This window comes from Pelobates fuscus, chromosome 3, assembly GCF_036172605.1.
Source record: "Pelobates fuscus isolate aPelFus1 chromosome 3, aPelFus1.pri, whole genome shotgun sequence".
Taxonomy (NCBI): Eukaryota; Metazoa; Chordata; class Amphibia; order Anura; family Pelobatidae; genus Pelobates; species Pelobates fuscus.
The window spans coordinates 403,867,595-403,887,146 of NC_086319.1; the positions used below are offsets into that span (position 1 = coordinate 403,867,595).

The following is a 19,552-nucleotide window of genomic DNA, read 5'->3' on the forward strand; positions in this document are numbered from 1 at the left end:
CATGTGTGTTCAAACAGTGTGGGGTCCAGGGACAAAGGTTTCCCCTGGGGTAGTTTCTTTACAAAGCTCTGTAATTGTTTGTATTTTAAAAATAAGAGGAAGGGGGAACTTAGGTCACCCTTGATGTCAGCAAGTGTCCTCATTCCCTTGGCTGAGTATATATGTTGCAGTCAAGGCAGTGGGTCATCTATGAGTTCCCTGAAGGCCAACCCTGGTGGGAAGTCCGTGTTGTGTGTTAGCGGGCATGGTGGGGATAGATAGAAAGGGCGTGTCTCCCCATGGTATAGTACCACACCTCGCAAACATGGAGCAGTTCCTTTCCCTCTCTACCGTCAGCCATGGTAAGAGAGCAATGGGTTTGCTCACCCAGGTCTGTTCTGCCTGTTTCCATATTTTGTGTACATTTTGTTTGGACCACTCCAGTATCCACAGGAGATGGTAGGCCATTGTCAGGATCGGGACAGGGATCCAACACGCAGAGTACAAACAGGTACAGGGTACGTATACCGGACCTTAGAATGGCCGGACTAACGTAAGTAGTAAGTAAAGAATGGTCTAGAGACAAGCCAAGGTCGAGGGAACGAGAGAGCAGGTAAGCGAGAGACAAGCCGAGTCAAAGGGTAATAGAGGTAAATGAGGTAGAACAGACAAGCCGGGTCAAAACCAAAGAAACTAACAGAATACAAGAGCACTGAGTGACTAGACAAGCTAGAACCACGACAGGGCAATGAACAAACGTAGAAAGCCCTATTATATACCCTGATTCTAAACAGGTAATCACGCCCCCGACGAATCCTCATTCGTGCTTGGGGCTTGATTGACAGATCGGGTTGGGTTGTCGTCATGACGTCGGCTACTGAACGCCGCGTCATAAAAGGAGGTGGATCCCTCGCGGCCGGCGTGTAAACGACCGAGGGAACCGCGAGGAACGAGTGATTCAACCCTTTTGCGAGGAAGAACGTCCAAGTGTCTCACCTCCACAGAGGTAGAGACAGCAGGTACCCTAACAGCCATATAGTAAAGAAAAAAGTCTAGCATTGCTAGACCCCCTTCTTCTTGGGTTGCCTAAGTAACGTGTATTTTAGTCTGTGTCTCTATCCATTCCACACATAGCTCCCCAGAACAGTGTGCAGGGAGATGAAATAGAAATGTGGGATAGTTATGGGGATAGCCTGGAACCAATATAGCAAGTGTGGTAGGAAATTCACCTTGCCCACTTGTATCCTGCCTAGCCAGGAGATGTGTGGATGGGACCACTTCTGCATTTTTGTTCTAAAAGCAAATAGCATCGGGATAAAGTTTTCTTTGAATAAGTCCCTCCCCCCTCTTTCGTATCAGCCATATGTCTCGATTTTAAGATCTGCCCCCTGGAATGTGTAATTCTGGTGGATCAAGTCTGAGCAAAAGAGAGAGTAGGAATATAGGGCTAAATAGAGTAAGTACGATCACCCAAGGTGATGTTGGGGAAAAAAGGAATCAGGGTGCAGTTACGCCTGGACCCACCTGTGGACCATGAATGCCACCCACCTGAGTAAGACACTCAGTCCTGTGGGAAAGTAGGAGGAGGCCAAGAACCGCTGAGTGCATCAGGTCAAGAGGATCAGGCCCATTCCCAAATAGGTCTATACGTGACCATAGCTGGGCTCTCAAAACCCAACCCAAACAGAGGTCCACGTCTCCACTAAGTGGCTCTGATAATTATGTGGTTTGTATCCTCGCCAGAGGAAGTATGAGTTATTTGTGTAAAGGTGTAATAGTTTGGTGCATTTTTTCATGTAGAAAGGCAACATATACATATCAACTTATAACCTATAAAACCTTGTTTCCATTAACCGAGCTCAACAAAATAGAAAATTACAAGACTCGTTTGATTGTAGAGTCGATGAACCCCCAAAGACCTATCGGACAGAGGCGGCTCTCTAATTAGGCAATTTAGGCGGCCGCCTTAGGCCTCACACTGATGGGGGCCTCGCGGCCGCCTAAATCACCATAGGGCAGTAAAATGTCGGATCCTCGGTCAGGGGCCGAGGACCCGACACAGGAGGGGGACCGGCGGCTTGCCCTTAATGCCGCCGGGTGCGAGGCCCCTCCTATGCCTGCCCGGGAGAGAGCCAGCCTGTCTGCAGCTCCGCCGAGTGCAGAGCTGCAGACTGAGGGGGTCTCGCGATCTTAGCCAGTCAGAGCGTTGCCGCGGGTTACCACGGCAACGCTCTGATTGGCTGCGATCGCGAGACTAGACTAACCACGTGTTCTGCAGCTCTGCACCCGGCGGAGCTGCAGACCATGAAGGGAGCCCACCAGACCACCAGGGAATCGGGATACAGCGTACCCACCGGACCACCACATTTATTATCAAGGTATTTGTGACCCCTGCACAGCCACCTTACCACCCTCTGCCCCCTACCACCTTACCACCCTCTGCCACCTTACCATCCCTTGCCACAGCCACCTTACCACCATCTGCCCACCTACCCTATCACTGCCCTCCTACCACCCTCTGCCCCCTGCCACAGCCACCTTACCACCCTCTGCCCCCTGCCACAGCCACCTTACCACCCTCTGCCCCCTACCACACCTTACCACCCTCTGCCCCCTTACCACCCTCTGCCCCCTTACCACCCTCTGCCATTACCACCCTCTGCCCCCTTACCACCCTCTGCCCCCTTACAACCCTCTGCCCCCTTACAACCCTCTGCCATTACCAACCTCTGCCCCCTACCACCTTACCACCCTCTGCCCCCTGCCACAGCCACCTTACCAACCTCTGCCCCCTACCACCCCTTGCCACAGCCACCTTACCACCCTCTGCCCCCTTACCACCCTCTGCCATTACCACCCTCTGCCCCCTTACCACCCTCTGCCCCCTTACCACCCTCTGCCCCCTTACCACCCTCTGCCAATACCAACCTCTGCCCCCTACCACCCCTTGCCACAGCCACCTTACCACCCTCTGCCATTACCACCCTCTGCCCCCTTACAACCCTCTGCCCCTACCACCCTCTGCCATTACCACCCTCTGCCCCCTACCACCTTACCATCCCTTGCCACAGCCACCTTACCACCCTCTGCCCACCTACCCTATTACTGCCATTCTGCCACCTTACCATCCTCTGCCCCTACCACCCCTTGCCACAGCCACCTTACCACCCTCTGCCCCCTACCACCCCCTGCCACAGCCACCTTACCACCCTCTGCCCCCTACTACCCTTTGCCACAGCCCCCTTACCTCCCTCTGCCCCTACCACCCTCTGCCCCTACCACCCTCTGCCATTACCACCCTCTGCACCTTACCACCCTCTGCACCTTACCACCCTCTGCCACCTTACCATCCCTTGCCACAGCCACCTTACCACCCTCTGCCCACCTACCCTATCACTGCCCTCCTACCACCCTCTGCCCCCTACTACCCCTTGCCACAGCCACCTTACCATCCTCTGCCCACCTACCCCATCACTGCCCTCCTACCACCCTCTGCCCCCTACCACCCTCTGCCACAGCCACCATACCACCCTCTGCCACCTTACCACCCTCTGCCCCTACCACCCCTTGCCACAACCACCTTACCACCCTCTGCCCACCTACCCTATAACTGCCCTCCTACCACCCTTTGCCCCTACCACCCCTTGCCACAGCCACCTTACCATCCCCTGCCCACCTACCCCATCACTGCCCTCCTACCACCCTCTGCCCCCTACCACCCTCTGCCACAGCCACTATACCACCCTCTGCCACCTTACCACCCTCTGCCCCTACCACCCCTTGCCACAGCCACCTTACCACCCTCTGCCCACCTACCCTATCACTGCCCTCCTACCACCCTTTGCCCCCTACCACCCCTTGCCACAGCCACCTTACCATCCCCTGCCCACCTACCCCATCACTGCCCTCCTACCACCCTCTACCCCCTACCACCCTCTGCCACAGCCACCTTACCACCCTCTGCCCACCTACCCTATCACTGCCCTCCTACCACCCTCTGCCACAGCCACCTTACCACCCTCTGCCCCCTACCACTCCCTGCCCCAGCCACCTTACCACCCTCTGCCACCTTACCACCCCTTGCCACAGCCACTTTACCACCCTCTGCCCACCTACCCTATCACTGCCCTCCTACCACCCTCTGCCACCTACCACCACCTGCCCAATCCACATTACTACCCTCTGCCAACATACCACCCACTGCCCTCCTACCACCCTCTGCCCCCTACCACAGCCACCATACCCCCCTCTGCCACCTTACCACACTCTGCCCACCTACCCTATCACTGCCCTCCTACCACCCTCTGCCACAGCCACCTTACCACCCTCTGCCCCCTACCACTCCCTGCCCCAGCCACCTTACCACCCTCTGCCACCTTACCACCCCTTGCCACAGCCACTTTACCACCTTCTGCCCACCTGCCCTATCACTGCCCTCCTACCACCACCTGCCCGATCCACTTTACCACCCTCTGCCACCATACCACCCACTGCCCTCCTACCACCCTCTGCCCCCTACCACCTCCTGCCACAGCCACCTTACCGCCCTCTGCCCCAACCACCCCTTGCCACAGCCACCTTACCACCCTCTGCCCCCTACCATCCCCTACTCTGTCACTGCCCTCCTACCACCCCCTGCTCTGTCACAGGACCCCTACCACCCTAGCCACCTTCTGCCCCCCTACACTGTCTCTGCCCTCCTACCACCCTCTACCCCAGTCACCCTCTGCCCTCTTACCACCCCTGTCATGTCACAGACCCCCTGCCGCAGACACCTTACCAACCTCTGCCCCCCTACCAACCCCTACCCTGTCACTGCCCTCCTACCACCACCTGCTCCAGCCCCCATCGCCCTTTGCCCCAGCCCCCCTACCACCCCAACCCTGTCACAGCTGCCCCACCACCCCTACCCTGTCACAGTCTGCGATCTCCTACCCTTTCACAGCCAACTTCCCTGTCAAAGCCCCCCTACCACCACCTGCCCTGTAACACCACTCCTACCACCACTGCCCTCTCACAGCCCCCACCCTCTCACAGCTCCCACTGCTATGTCACAGCCCCACCACACCCTGTCACCCGACACCCACCCTATCACAGCCTTCCCACACACACACCCCTTGACACAGCCCCCAGCACACACACACACACGCGTTGTCACAGCCTTCCTCCGCACACCTTGTCATTGCCCATCCATACCCTATCATGACATTACCACATGCACTGACACCCCCTACACACATTGTCAACCCCTACACATACACTATTACCATTCACAAACACTTTCAGTCCCCACACACTGTCACCCCCTACACCCAGCCAAACTTACATAACCCCTCCTAATCCTGTCACTCTCATCCACTCCAACTATACCAAACTCACCTGCCCTTGCTTTGACACACTTACCCTATAACATTAACCCCCCCAATCCTGTCAGACTCACCTTCTCTTGCACTGTCACACTCACCCCCAACCCTGTCATACTCGTCCTTTATCAGTCTGTCCCACTCACCCCCTTCACCCTGCCACACTCACCCTACCACATAAACCCTTACAATCCTGTCCTCCAACTGTGCAACACTCAATGCAAACCCTGTCACACACAGGTAGACAAAGCCAGATACACTCAGAAATACACACACTGGCACTGATGTATACACGAATGCAAGGCTATGTAACCATACCCCTCAGTTGTGTATTAACGATTGGCATACTTGCTAATTAAATTAGTTTATTGCAAATTAAGTTCGTTTGCATATTATGCTATAACTACAGTCAGAGAGATCACAATGCCACGGCACAGGGAGCCGCGACACTGCAAGCCTCTGAACAATGAATACAGAGACTAGCTCTCTGTATCCAGCGCTGCAAGCTTGTCCTTCAATACAACTACAGCACCTTATGCGCACAATGCAACCCCTATTATTTTATTTTTTTACTTTGGGTGTTAGTGGGGGCCTCATGTTTAAGTTTCGCCTAAGGCCTCATAAAGTCTAGAGCCGCCACTGCTATCGGATGCTCGTGTACAGCGAGTCTCTACTGTCAGTATCCAACCCAGGGCTCCCCCTCATTAATTTGGATAGTCCTGTATCCCAGGAGTGTAGAGGAGATAAGCAGGGGCTTCCCTGTGCCTTGACAGAAATCTGCTGGACGCATGGTCCCTTAACACTGTTCTTATGATGTGTGGGACCATTTCTGTAAGATGCATGGATTGGCACTAGCCCATATATTGGCAGTGAGAGAACATATTGTGTTGTTTTTTTGTGTTCTTTTTCCCCCCATCCTTTTCTCCCACCCCCACAGTCGACAGTTTTTTTACCTCCTCTCGTACCCTCGCTCCCCTCTTAGGCGAACCCCTCTCCTGCTATTTTCCTCCACCACCCAGATGTCTCCCTCCCCTATACCTTCCATTAACCTTCCTTCCTACCCAAATTATTAGATAGTTATAATGTTCCCTTAATCAGAGCCGGCGCGTCCATAAGGCGGCACAGGCGGCCGCCTTAGGGCGCACCGGCTCTGGGGGCGCAAGATTTCGGTGACCGGCAGGAGGGAAGCGCTCCCTCCTGCCAGGTCACCTTCTGGACCCCCGGCGGGCGGCAGCAGTTCTAATGAGAGGCGGCGAGGGAGCTCTAACCTGTCTGCTCTGCTCCCTCGCGCGCCGTCTGCTGATTCTGTGGGAGCCGGAATATGACGTCATATTCCGGCTCCCGGCATCAGCAGACAGCCCGCGAGGGAGCAGAGCAGACAGGTTAGAGCTCCCTCGCCGCCTCTCATTAGAACTGCTGCCGCTCGCTGCACTGAAGCCCCACTGGACCCCAGGGACACATCCACACCAGCTCTCTCCAGGTAGGGAGGCTGGGTGGATATTTATTATTAATGTGTGTGTGTCTGAAAGTGTATGTGTGAGTGTGTGTTTGTCTGAGTGTATGTGTTTGTGTTTGTGTGTGTGTGTCTGTGAGTGTGTGTCTGAAAGTGTATGTGTGAGTGTGTGTGGCTGCGTATGTGTGTGTGTGTGTGTGTGGCTGTGTATGTGTGTGGCTGTGTATGTGTGTGTCTGTGAGTGTGTGTGTCTGTGAGTGTGTGTTTGTCTGTGAGTGTGTGTTTGTCTGTGAGTGTGTGTGTGTATGTGTCTGTGAGTGTGTGTGTGTATGTGTTTGTGTGTGTGTGTGTGTGTGTGTGTATGTGTTTGTCAGTGTGTGTGTGTGTATGTGTTTGTCTGTGAGTGTGTGTCTGTATGTGTTTGTCTGTGTATGTGTTTGTCTGTGAGTGTGTGTCTGTATATGTGTGTCTGTATATGTGTGTCTGTATGTGTGTGTCTGTGAGTGTGTGTCTGTGAGTGTGTGTCTGTGAGTGTGTGTCTGTGTATGTGTGAGTGTGTGTATGTGTCTGTGTGTGTATGTGTTTGTTTGTGAGTGTGTGTCTGTATGTGTTTGTCTGTGAGTGTGTGTGTCTGTGTATGTGTGAGTGTGTGTGTATGTGTGTATGTGTTTGTCTGTGAGTGTGTGTCTGTGTGTTTGTCTGTGAGTGTTTCTGTGTGTGTGTCTGTGTGTGTGTCTGTGTTTGTCTGTGAGTGTGTGTGTATGTGTGTGTCTGTGAATGATTGTATGAATGTGTGTGTCTGTCAGTGTATGAGTGTGTGTTTGTGAGTGTCTGTCAAATCAGTGAGATTATGTTTGTGATTGAGTGTGTGCCTGTCAATGAATGAGTGTGTGTCAGATCAGTGAGTCTGTGTCTGTCAGTGACGTCTGTGTGTTTGTCATTGAGTGTGTGTGGCTGTTAGTGAGTGTAGCGTGGCGGAGCGGAGCGCAGTACAGGAGCTTCTGTTTCCTGTACCTGGTCACTGAGAGAGCACTTCCTGTCAGTCCAGCCAGCTACAGAAAACTGAAGCTCCTGTAGAGGGTCTGCTCCGCAACGCTACAAGACAGGTAGGAGGCATACCAGGAAGGGGAGTGTGACCGCTAAGAGGGTGGGGGGTGCACCAAGGGACAGAGAGGGGAGGGGAGAGAAAAACCAAGGGACAGGGAAAGGAGGGGGGAGGGGAGAGGAACACTAAGGGACGGGGAAGAGGGAGGGGCTGGTTAGGAGGCACATAGGTGAAGATGTTAATTTTAGAGGGGGGCGGAAAAATGCATCTTCGCCTATGTACCCCAAAATCCTGGCACCGGCCCTGCCCTTAATGGTTGTATGTATAGAGCCATGCCCTTCCATCTCCCCCCACCCTAGTGTGGCAGAAGTAGCCACAATAGACTGTAAAAAAAAACAAAAAACGTTTTCCTATGTAAAAGAACGGTATTCGGGACTTTTACTATGAACGATTCGTTATTTTGCTGTATGTGAACAAGGTAATCGGTTCTCGAACAGTAATCACTATTCTGTTTGAGAACCGATTGTACCTCCCTTGCATGGGGGAATGTCATAAAAGGAGCATTGTGGCAAACCTAGCCACTTTAGGTCATATTGTAGAACATTTAAAAGTTGACAGTTAACTCCTAGAGCCGTGAATAAAAATTGTCAGTTGACTCCCAGGCTGTGTGTCGTGTGGTCCTTGGGAATGGGAATTATGCTGTGTGTCCTGCCTTCTATATGCTGAATCCTGATTACCAGCGGAGAGCCCTTGGATTAACCCCTGACGCTCCCCTACACCTAGCTCTTACGATGCAGAGAGTCTCGAGTAGACCGAGTATTCCCAAGCAGGTCATCACGTGGCCTTTGGAGGCGGAGTGCTTGTGACAGATCCAGCCCACCCTTTCCCCCTGCCTAACCCCCCATCATTATTTTGACTCATCTCTTTCGGCAAATTTCAGTTCTCCCTCGGTATTGGAAGTCTGATACCATTCCATCTATGACTGAGGTATTGCACAATGTTTTTGAAGCCAAGTGCTGTGAGTTGGCCTTTAGGACACTTTCTGCTGCTGTAGACTTACTGAAACATGAATAGACACTCTGGGAAAATGGGATCAGTGGTCGTTATGGCCTATATGTTTTTCATTAGACCTGCACCAGACTGGATGTTAAAATATCTTATTTTTACATTATTCTTTAATAAATACACCAACTTTTTAAGACATGTATGACATTTTAATTTTACCACTGTTAAATATTACTATTATAGTATTGCTTTAATATACACTTAAATATATCATTGGATGATAGTTATTCATTATATTCCCCTGTTTTTTTTTTTTGTTATAATTATTTTCTCTTCTGTATTGTAATTGAAAAATGTATTAGTGAAAGCTATTTGAAAGAGAAAAAAAAAAATGTACTACAATTCCCCTGCTAGTGAATAAACATCACGATTAATTGCTTGAAAATCTGATCTAAAGGCATTGCATCTACATACACTTTTTCCTCAGTAGAATAAACATGTTTTTCAAATTTTTAGGTTGTTGTAAACCAGGGAATTCTAAAAGTATGTTGACAGTGTAAATCTCTCACAAATTCTACATGGTGTCCCTCAGTGCCCTGCCAACCTCTTTATATTAGCTACCAAGAATACACTTGTTCTCAATCGGGGAAACATATTAAAGAAGACCGCTCATTTTCAATCAAGACATCAAAATCAAATTTATTTCTTAGAAGATACGAAAAGGTAAGAAATTTTCTTCATTTGTTTTCTATCTGAATTAAACTTGAATTGAGCTAAAGTAGTAAAGTGCTAACAAAATATTTCACCACTGGATATCACAATTAGGTGAATAATGCTTTTTAAGCAAATTATCTTTCACCAGTGATCAATTTTTTTTTTTTTTATGAATACAAATAAAATTCAAATAAAAAGCACACTACCTTAGAGAATAGCAGAGAGCATGAGAAAAGGAGGAAGCTGGAGTCATTAGTAAAAATATGTTCTATTTAAAAAGGAAAACATATCAAGAAATAACTACAAAATCATAAATAGAAACATAGAAACATAGAAACATAGAATGTGACGGCAGATAAGAACCATTCGGCCCATCTAGTCTGCCCAGTTTTCTAAATACTTTCATTAGTCCCTGGCCTTATCTTATAGTTAGGATAGCCTTATGCCTATCCCACGCATGCTTAAACTCCTTTACTGTGTTAACCTCTACCACTTCAGCTGGAAGGCTATTCCATGCATCCACTACCCTCTCAGTAAAGTAATACTTCCTGATATTATTTTTAAACCTTTGTCCCTCTAATTTAAGACTATGTCCTCTTGTTGTGGTAGTTTTTCTTCTTTTAAATATAGTCTCCTCCTTTACTGTGTTGATTCCCTTTATGTATTTAAATGTTTCTATCATATCCCCCCTGTCTCGTCTTTCCTCCATGCTATACATGTTAAGATCCTTTAACCTTTCTTGGTAAGTTTTATCCTGCAATCCATGAACCAGTTTAGTAGCCCTTCTTTGAACTCTCTCTAAGGTATCAATATCCTTCTGAAGATAGGGTCTCCAGTACTGTGTACAGTACTCCAAGTGAGGTCTCACCAGTGTTCTGTACAATGGCATGAGCACTTCCCTCTTTCTACTGCTAATACCTCTCCCTATACAACCAAGCATTCTGCTAGCATTTCCTGCTGCTCTATTACATTGTCTGCCTACCTTTAAGTCATCAGAAATAATCACCCCTAAATCCCTTTCCTCAGATGTTGAGGTTAGGACTCTATCAAATATTCTGTACTCTGCCCTTGGGTTTTTACGTCCAAGATGCATTATCTTGCACTTATCCACATTAAATGTCAGTTGCCACAACTCTGACCATTTTTCTAGTCTACCTAAATCATTTTCCATTTGGCTTATCCCTCCTGGAACATCAACCCTGTTACATATCTTAGTATCATCCGCAAAAAGACACACCTTACCATCAAGACCTTCTGCAATATCACTAATAAAAATATTAAAGAGAATGGGTCCAAGTACAGATCCCTGAGGTACCCCACTGGTGACAAGCCCAAGCTTTGAATATACTCCATTGACTACAACCCTCTGTTTCCTGTCACTCAGCCACTGCCTTACCCATTCAACAATATTGGAATCCAAACTCAAAGATTGTAGTTTGTTGATAAGCCTTCTATGTGCAACAGTGTCAAAAGCCTTACTGAAATCGAGGTAAGCAATGTCTACTGCACCACCCTGATCTATAATTTTAGTTACCCAATCAAAAAAATCAATAAGATTAGTTTGGCATGATCTCCCTGAAGTAAACCCATGTTGTCTCTGATCTTGAAATCCGTGTGTTTTTAGATGTTCAACAATCCTATCCTTTAACATGTAGTTAAATAGAAATAGTTGTAAAGTGGAAGCTGCAGTCATTGATGTCGATTATTTGGAAATCTTAATAAATCTTTCATAGAAATAGTGAAGAATGAATAGATGGTCCTCTATGGATTTCTCTTTAAAACAGAAGAAAATTAAGGAATCCCAAATTGATGTTTTTTAATAGGAAATGTCAGAAGAGTCATATTATGTGACAGTTTGAAGAAGTGAATTATTTATTCTTTATGTAGTTCAGGACATATAAGCCAGTCCACCAATGTATGTACATAAATCCATCTAGATGAGGTTCAGCTGTAACAGAGTCCTCAGATTCCATCCTGGATGATGGAGCTGGCTCTGGTGGAACTATGTGTGCAGCTATATCCACCAAGAAACAAACAGTGAACATCTGCATTGTGCGGGGAAAGTGCTTCCTAATGCTCTGAAGCTGAGATCGACACTAAATAGAGGTAATATTGGGGTAGAGAAGGTCTCTTACTATCAGATAGCTGTTAATGAAATTGCTTTGTCTCCTAGCTTGCCATCCATCATTAACAGTGGTCAGAAGGAGCTTGTGTCATATTTGGCCAGAGTTCTGGTTTATAGTTCTGCTATTTTTACAAATCGTTGCAGTTCAACTTCAGTCTTAGATGTGATCACGGGCACAGTGTTCTCTATATTTTAGCACTTTAAATTAGTTATTAAGACCACTCTCAGATTCCTAAAATACATTGGAAATTGTCACGGTTACCACTGGCCATTTATGCTTATGTTTTAAGATACTCTCCATCATGCCCAGTAACTCTATTTCTATTTTCATTTCTTACAATTTGGAATACTGAAAACAGTTATTTTCAGTTTGGCCATCTTGTCGTAATAATTTACAGTTCAGTAAATAACAATGTTGTAATTATTCAGTAAATTCCAAATTGAAGTGAACTGAAATTTGAATGGCAAAATTTAGATAAACATAGTCAAACTGTGACTTGAGCCAAGGAGGGAATTTCTCCAAATCAGCTGTATTTGAATAATTTCAAATATTTTGTAGTTTTGTGAATAACCCCAAATATATTAATCAATATATTAAAGAATATTGAAAATAAAAACATAGCTAATTCCTCTGTAAACAGCTATAAGTTTGATGTTTTTGTTTTAAATTTCTATTAGTATATATGTGATTTCAGAAATATATGAATAACTGACAAATTGAACAAACTCATCATGCATGTTTCTGTTAGATGTTTCCTTATATAAACACACTGAAATTTAAAACCAGTGATGATATCAGCAGATATATCCAAAATGATAGGTTTTCAATAATTTACAAAGTTGTAGCAAATTCTATATTTAATTCTACAAAACTTGCTTATTTATTTGATATTGTTATATGATGCCCTATTCAGAACTTTTTATAGAAATATGAAATAGGACATATATTCATTATATAGAGATAGAAATAATAATCCTACAAATTAAACATTAATAATTACAACAAAACGTGTTTATATAGCACCTTTCCCCAGTGGGACTCAAAGTGTTTTTTAACCGAATTAACCGAATCGGCAATGATACTCATTATTGACTTTGGAAAGATGAAGAACTCAGCAGACCCTGCCTGAAAGGGTTAAAAATGAAGTACGTGACTACTGTAAATGGACAAGACTTTATTATTGGAAATAGCAATTGTTAAACGTCAGGTTTTATGGTGTCTTGGAAAGTTATAGGGTTAAATATAGTGCTAGCAAATTAAATTCTCTATACTTTTGGCATGGGTTGTCAGGCAGGTCCCGCCAATTGTAATTAATTAAAATACCCAATTTATTACATAAATATATATGTAGAATTAATATATGTATATATATATGTATGTGTATGTATATATATATATATATGTATATGTTATATATATATATATATATATATATATATATATATATATATATATATATATATATAGTTTAAAAAAATTTTTTTTTATATATAGGTATGTATATATTTATGTATATAAAGCTGGATAACCCCTGCACTCCAACCAAAATTGTGAAAAAAATACCTGGTGCTCTGGTGGCTCAACAATACAGGCTACAAAAAAATACCGGCACTCAAGGGTTGACAACACATCAAATCTTCATTTATTTTGAAGTTAGAGATCGACGTTTCAGCTCCTCACAGGAGCTTTCATCAGGACACAAGTTATCACAACACTGAATACACTCTTATATAGGACATACAATAACCGGTAATGGGTACTTACCCCCAGGTGCTCTGCATGTTTTGTTGAGGTTCCATCTAGATTTGAGCATTTTGGCATGTCTGCCGGAATTGCGTCCTGATCGCCATAACAACGCTTAGTGTTATGAGGAAATTTGTTCCTCGCCGGCTCTGGTACTGTAGGGAGCAACCATCGGATAGTGTTTATCGGGGTTGCCCCAGCAACGAGCGGAGACCGAGCCAATGAACACGTCCTAGGGGGTCATGTGACCGCAAACCCGGAAGCATTGTTGTCGGTGAAGGCGGTCTCGGCGATTCCGGCGGCAAGCGCAAATGCAGAGCACCTGGGGGTAAGTACCCATTAACGGTTATTGTATGTCCTATATAAGAGTGTATTCAGTGTTGTGATAACTTGTGTCCTGATGAAAGCTCCTGTGAGGAGCTGAAACGTCGATCTCTAACTTCGAAATAAATGAAGATTTGATGTGTTGTCAACCCTTGAGTGCCGGTATTTTTTTGTATCCTGTATTTATGTATTATTTCGTTCCACGTGTATTTTGATATAAATATATATATATATATATATATATATATATATATATATATATATATATATATATTAATATCACAATACAGTTAGAACAAAATAACACACATCTATATATTTTTTTATTATTTTTATTTTTTTAACGTATTTACATATATTTTTTTTTATATTATAAATAAATAAATATAAATATAACAATAATTATATATATTTATTCAGTATCAGTCTACGTGTAATTTGATATTAATAACAAACATCATTACATCACAGTCAGTCCCCCTGCTGGCAATGCAGCAGCCAGCTAACTCGGCCTCGCAAGGATCTCACTCTCACATGGCCCGGGGGGGCGGAGGAGGAAGGATCCGCTGCGGGGGACTCCCTGGGATCCCAGGTGAGTCCCCCCAACCGCGATCGCCGGCGTGGGATCGCCGGCTACCGTGTAAGTAAAAAAAAAAGATGGAGGGAGTACATATTCCTCGAATATGGTGTATCTTTTATGAATATATCTGAATTATACTTCATTCAGGTGCCAATGCTTGGTTTTGGATATTAACTTTTTCTTTTTCTCCTGTTGGTAGATTACCCATCGTATATATTGTATATTAGTTTGTTAAATGTGATTTACTAGGTGACCTCTAGATGGCAATAGGCTGTCTTGCCTGAACTTTGTCAAGCTGGAACGCACGATGATTTGGAACGCGGAAGTACAGGAAGGTAATCACTTCCCGTTCCGGCTGCATGGAAATGCACCAAATTTGATCGGCAAGAAAATTAGATGACTACTTTGACCTGATTAGGTACCACACTTACACCAATGGGATTCCAGGACGGTGTCAGGGATCTTACCTGGAGTGGGAGTCCGGCAGGCAGAGTTAAGGCACCCTTTGCAATTCGGCACAGACCGAGGGGACTCAGGACAGAAATCCCCAAGGCTGTGACACAGTGCACTGGGGCTGAAATAACCAGTGCTTCCTGGAACGCAGTACAGACAAGGGAAATCCAGAAGAGTAGTCGGTAACAGAATCAGAAGTCAGGGCTGGCGGCAATCAGGCAAAACAGTAGACGAGCAGGGGATCAAAACCAGGAGTCAGATGAACAGCAGTGAAACCAAACGGAACAGGAAACACGATCTGACAACGAGAACCAGACTTGCGGGGTTTAAATAGGAAGACTCAGCCAATGATCATGGAACCAGGAACAGGTGTGCAAATCCCAGGCAAACAGGCTCAGACTACAGGATACCAAGAACATCTAGAAACAGTCAAAGATGCGTGGAGCCCAATGTAAGGATCCTGACTGGGATGCAGGAAACTCAGGTTCGATCCCAGCCAGACCCAAATACACAATATTGTGCAAAGCACAATGATGATCCTGACATTACCCCCCCTTCAAAGACGCCGTAGGCGAGAAGAGGAAGGCAAGCACGACCCAGGAGGTTACTTTTTTGTTTTAGTAGTACTTGTAGGAGTGGAGGTCATAGCTTTTAGAGCCTTCTCAAAATCTTGCAAGTCCTCCTTCCGGACTAGAGTCCCATTAGAGGCATAGGTAAGTGGTCTCAAGGAGAACAGGACCTCGCAGTCAACCTTGAAGGTATCAAACTTAGACCGGATCCCAGAAAGTTTCTCAGGTAGAGCAACCAGCGGTTCAGATAGTCCAGAGTCATATGTTACTCTCCCTTTAAGTGAAGCCAGCTCCTGCTGTAAGCCCTGCAAAGCCTGGGTGAGCTGGGAAACTTGCTGGGTCAAGGCTGCAACGGTAATCCTCAACTCTGCAGACTCCATTTGGTCAGATCGTACTGTCAGGGATCTTACCTGGAGTGGGAGTCCGGCAGGCAGAGTTAAGGCACCCTTTGCAATTCGGCACAGACCGAGGGGACTCAGGACAGAAACCCCCAAGGCTGTGACACAGTGCACTGGGGCTGAAATAACCAGTGCTTCCTGGAATGCAGTACAGACAAGGGAAATCCAGAAGAGTAGTCGGTAACAGAATCAGAAGTCAGGGCTGGCGGCAATCAGGCAAAACAGTAGACGAGCAGGGGATCAAAACCAGGAGTCAGATGAACAGCAGTGAAACCAAACGGAACAGGAAACACGATCTGACAACGAGAACCAGACTTGCGGGGTTTAAATAGGAAGACTCAGCCAATGATCATGGAACCAGGAACAGGTGTGCAAATCCCAGGCAAACAGGCTCAGACTACAGGATACCAAGAACATCTAGAAACAGTCAAAGATGCGTGGAGCCCAATGTAAGGATCCTGACTGGGATGCAGGAAACTCCCAGCCAGTTCGATCCCAGCCAGACCCAAATACACAATATTGTGCAAAGCACAATGATGATCCTGACAGAAGGGCAGATACACCCATGAATCAATCCAATCAACAAAGGGATTAGGTCTAGTGGTAGTATGCTGGTGCAGCGCTAAAAGATTTTATAATTTTAACAGTTGTGAATTTTAATTGTAACAATTGTGAATAAACTTAAAGTGTGGGTACATAAACAGTACCTTTTGGTATACAAAAAATGTCCTAAGTTGATATTCAATACCTTAAAAATAAACAGAATATACAAAACATAGTGTGAACTGTGACAAAAAGTGAATTTCAATTAAGAGTGAAAAATTCCCACTCACACTTTGGAGAGCTAATAGTATATAGCTCAATTTGATAGCCCGTGGGGTCCGTGAAGGCGACCCTATCCCTTCTTTTTGCTGGATATTCTTTCCTTTGAATTAGACACAGAGCCATCCACATCGGCTTTGATCAAGGGTATATGTGGTTAAGGACCACACACCTTCTTTAAAAGAGCAGGAACAATGCCAGCAGTGTTATAAAAATATAAGTATATTTATTAACATAAAACTATATATAACAATTTAAAAAACTATGTATAACAATGTAAAAACACTGGATAGGCATATAAAAAGTCCAAATAGACCGGTATTTTCCAAGCTCCAGGACGCGTTTCGCTGTAACAGCTTCTTCAACTGGATAAAAAGTATCTATTTCTACTTAGGGACCAGTTCCTGCTTTTATACCTCTTTAAAAGTCCAATCCTAGATTATGAGTCCGTGATTCCGCGGGCTTTCTCCATGGAAACGGTGACGCCCTGCGATTCACGTCTCGTTTTCGTTTATTTCCTGGTTTTTGCATCACTTCCGGTCACGTGTCACTCGGCCGATACGTCATGCGTTCCACCTTGCGGTTCACTCGGCCGATACCCGGAAGTGTGTAAAATCATTATACAACAGTGGGAGGTAGACATGGGAAATTGATTAGACGCATAGATTCATAACAGTAGAAGTAGTATCTTTTTATTCCTCTCAGTGAGAGGAATCTGTGGGTATCTGATAATTCCATAATCTATCTTATCGTGAAAAAGGAATAAGAATATGTAATTTCTATTCCTCTATTACATAGAGCCAAAAAATATCCAGGAGATCTTATATGGCATCAGGGAACATAAATCATAAACATATAAATGTCAAAAAAGTCATAAGGTGCATAGGTGATGTTATAGAGGATTCTAACTTAAAGCAGCAAGAGGGGACATTTGTTAATACATCTATTGAATAAAATATACAATATGAAAGAACTTTAAAAGGCATACAAAAAACCCCAATATAAAGTGCAACATAAGAGCAGTACCTCAATAAATTTGAAATAAAACATATATTTATTTTAAAAAATGGCACATCTCAAAGTCCGTATTAAGACCATATGTGATGAGCGTATTTAATTTAAAAATCCATTCCATCTGGTTCTTACTCATTTTTGTGTCGAAATTTCCTCCTCTCCAATCTCTTTCTAGTTTTTTGATCGCAAAAAATTGGGTACCAACCATTTCACAATTATGGTGGATTTTGTAGTGGGCTGAGACGCTGTGGTTCTCAAACCCTTTAGTTATGTTCCTTCCATGTTCTTCTATTCTCGTATGTAATGCCCTTGTGGTCTTACCTATGTATTGCAAACCACAAGGGCATACCACACAATAAATAAGGTTATTAGAATGACAAGTAAGCAGTTCTTTAATTTTATATTTGGTTCCGTCTTTGCTAAAAAAAATGGTTTATATGTCTCTTTCTGCTGGTAGTTCTTTTACATGCTAGACAGTTTCCACATCCAAAAAAAGCCTTTTTCTAAATTTAAAAATGTATCATTAGTTTTTCTTTCTTTTAGAAAGCTGGATGTAAGTGCCGTGCGTAAATTATTCACTCCTCTATGTATGAATCTGGGTCTTTCAGGAAGGAAGGTTTTTGCTGCAGGGTCTTTTAGGAGAATGGGCCAGAATTTGGAAACAATATTTCTGACTTTATGATTTTGTGTGCTATAGTTACATACAAAGGGGATTTCTTTGAATTCGTTATCCATTTTCTCTTTATATTTTAAAAGCTTCTCTCTCTCCATTATTTTTACCTCTCTTCTGGCATTCTCCAATTTCGTTTCCTCATAGCCTTTCTCTAAAAAATCTCGTTTTATCTTATCTGATTGAGTCTCAAAGGTGGTAAGGTCGGTACAGTTCCTGCGGATACGCAAGAATTGTCCTCTAGGGGCATTCTCAAGCCAGGGGGCGAAATGACAACTTTCCCTACCTATGAAGCTATTTGCTTCTACAGTTTTGAAGTGATTTCTGGTCTTAATGTTTCCTTCTTCTATGTATATCTGCAAATCCAGAAATATAATTTCCGATTTGCTCCAGTTATTAGTGAGTGTTATCCCCCATGTGTTGTTATTAAGAAAGTTTAAAAATGCAATTAGGTCTCCTTCCTCTCCTTCCCAAATGAAAAAAAAATATCGTCAATGTACCGGCCATAGGTGACCAAGTTCTGCCTCCAGCCATGCTGGCCATAGATAAACTCTTCCTCCCAATGGGCCATAAATAAATTTGCATAGCTGGGGGCAAACTTGGTCCCCATGGCCGTACCATTGATCTGGAGATAAAACTCCTCTCCATACCAGAAAAAATTATTCTTAAGGATTAGATCCATACCTTCTAGAATATACTCTATTTTGATACTCTATTATACTCTATTTTGATTCACTTTGCAAATTAGCGCTAGTACTACCCTGTTTTGTTTGCAACAAAGGGATTAGCCCTATTTATAGAGACTCATAAGGGGGGATGTTATAGGATTCTGTTACATGTGTTTTTATCATTCTAATATTATTTTTATTTGGTCCCTGAGGAAGTTCCACTACAGGAACGAAACGCGTGCAATCTGTATTTCTCCATTTTAACTTTATGCTGGGGGTGATTCTTCACCCTTTTATAATAAAGTTGCTGTTATTACTCCTACCTATACATACCGGAGTCTTATTTCATATCTACCTAATTGGAGTGGAAGCGGAGGAAAATAGCCACCCAACAACATCGGGGGAGGCACCTTTAGGTGCATTGCATGCTTCAATCCTGTGAGTGCAAATTGTGGCGCATGATCATCTTAAAGGACCACTATAGTGCCAGGAAAACATACTCGTTTTCCTGGCACTATAGTGCCCTGAGGGTGCCCCCACCCTCAGGGTCCCCCTCCTGCCGGGCTGGATGGAGAGGAAGGGGTTAAACTTACATCTTTCTCCAGCGCCGGGCGGGGAGCTTTCCT

The 19,552-nt window shown here is 44.9% G+C and overlaps 1 long non-coding RNA gene across 1 annotated transcript; it reads left to right on the forward strand.

Moving 5' to 3' along the window:
- The first annotated feature begins 14,586 nt into the window (after positions 1-14,586).
- On the forward strand, positions 14,587-19,074 carry LOC134601536 (uncharacterized). Its single transcript, XR_010090411.1, has 3 exons — positions 14,587-14,783; positions 16,305-16,347; positions 19,047-19,074. It is a non-coding gene; the product is annotated as an uncharacterized LOC134601536 (long non-coding RNA).
- Positions 19,075-19,552: the final 478 nt, after the last annotated feature.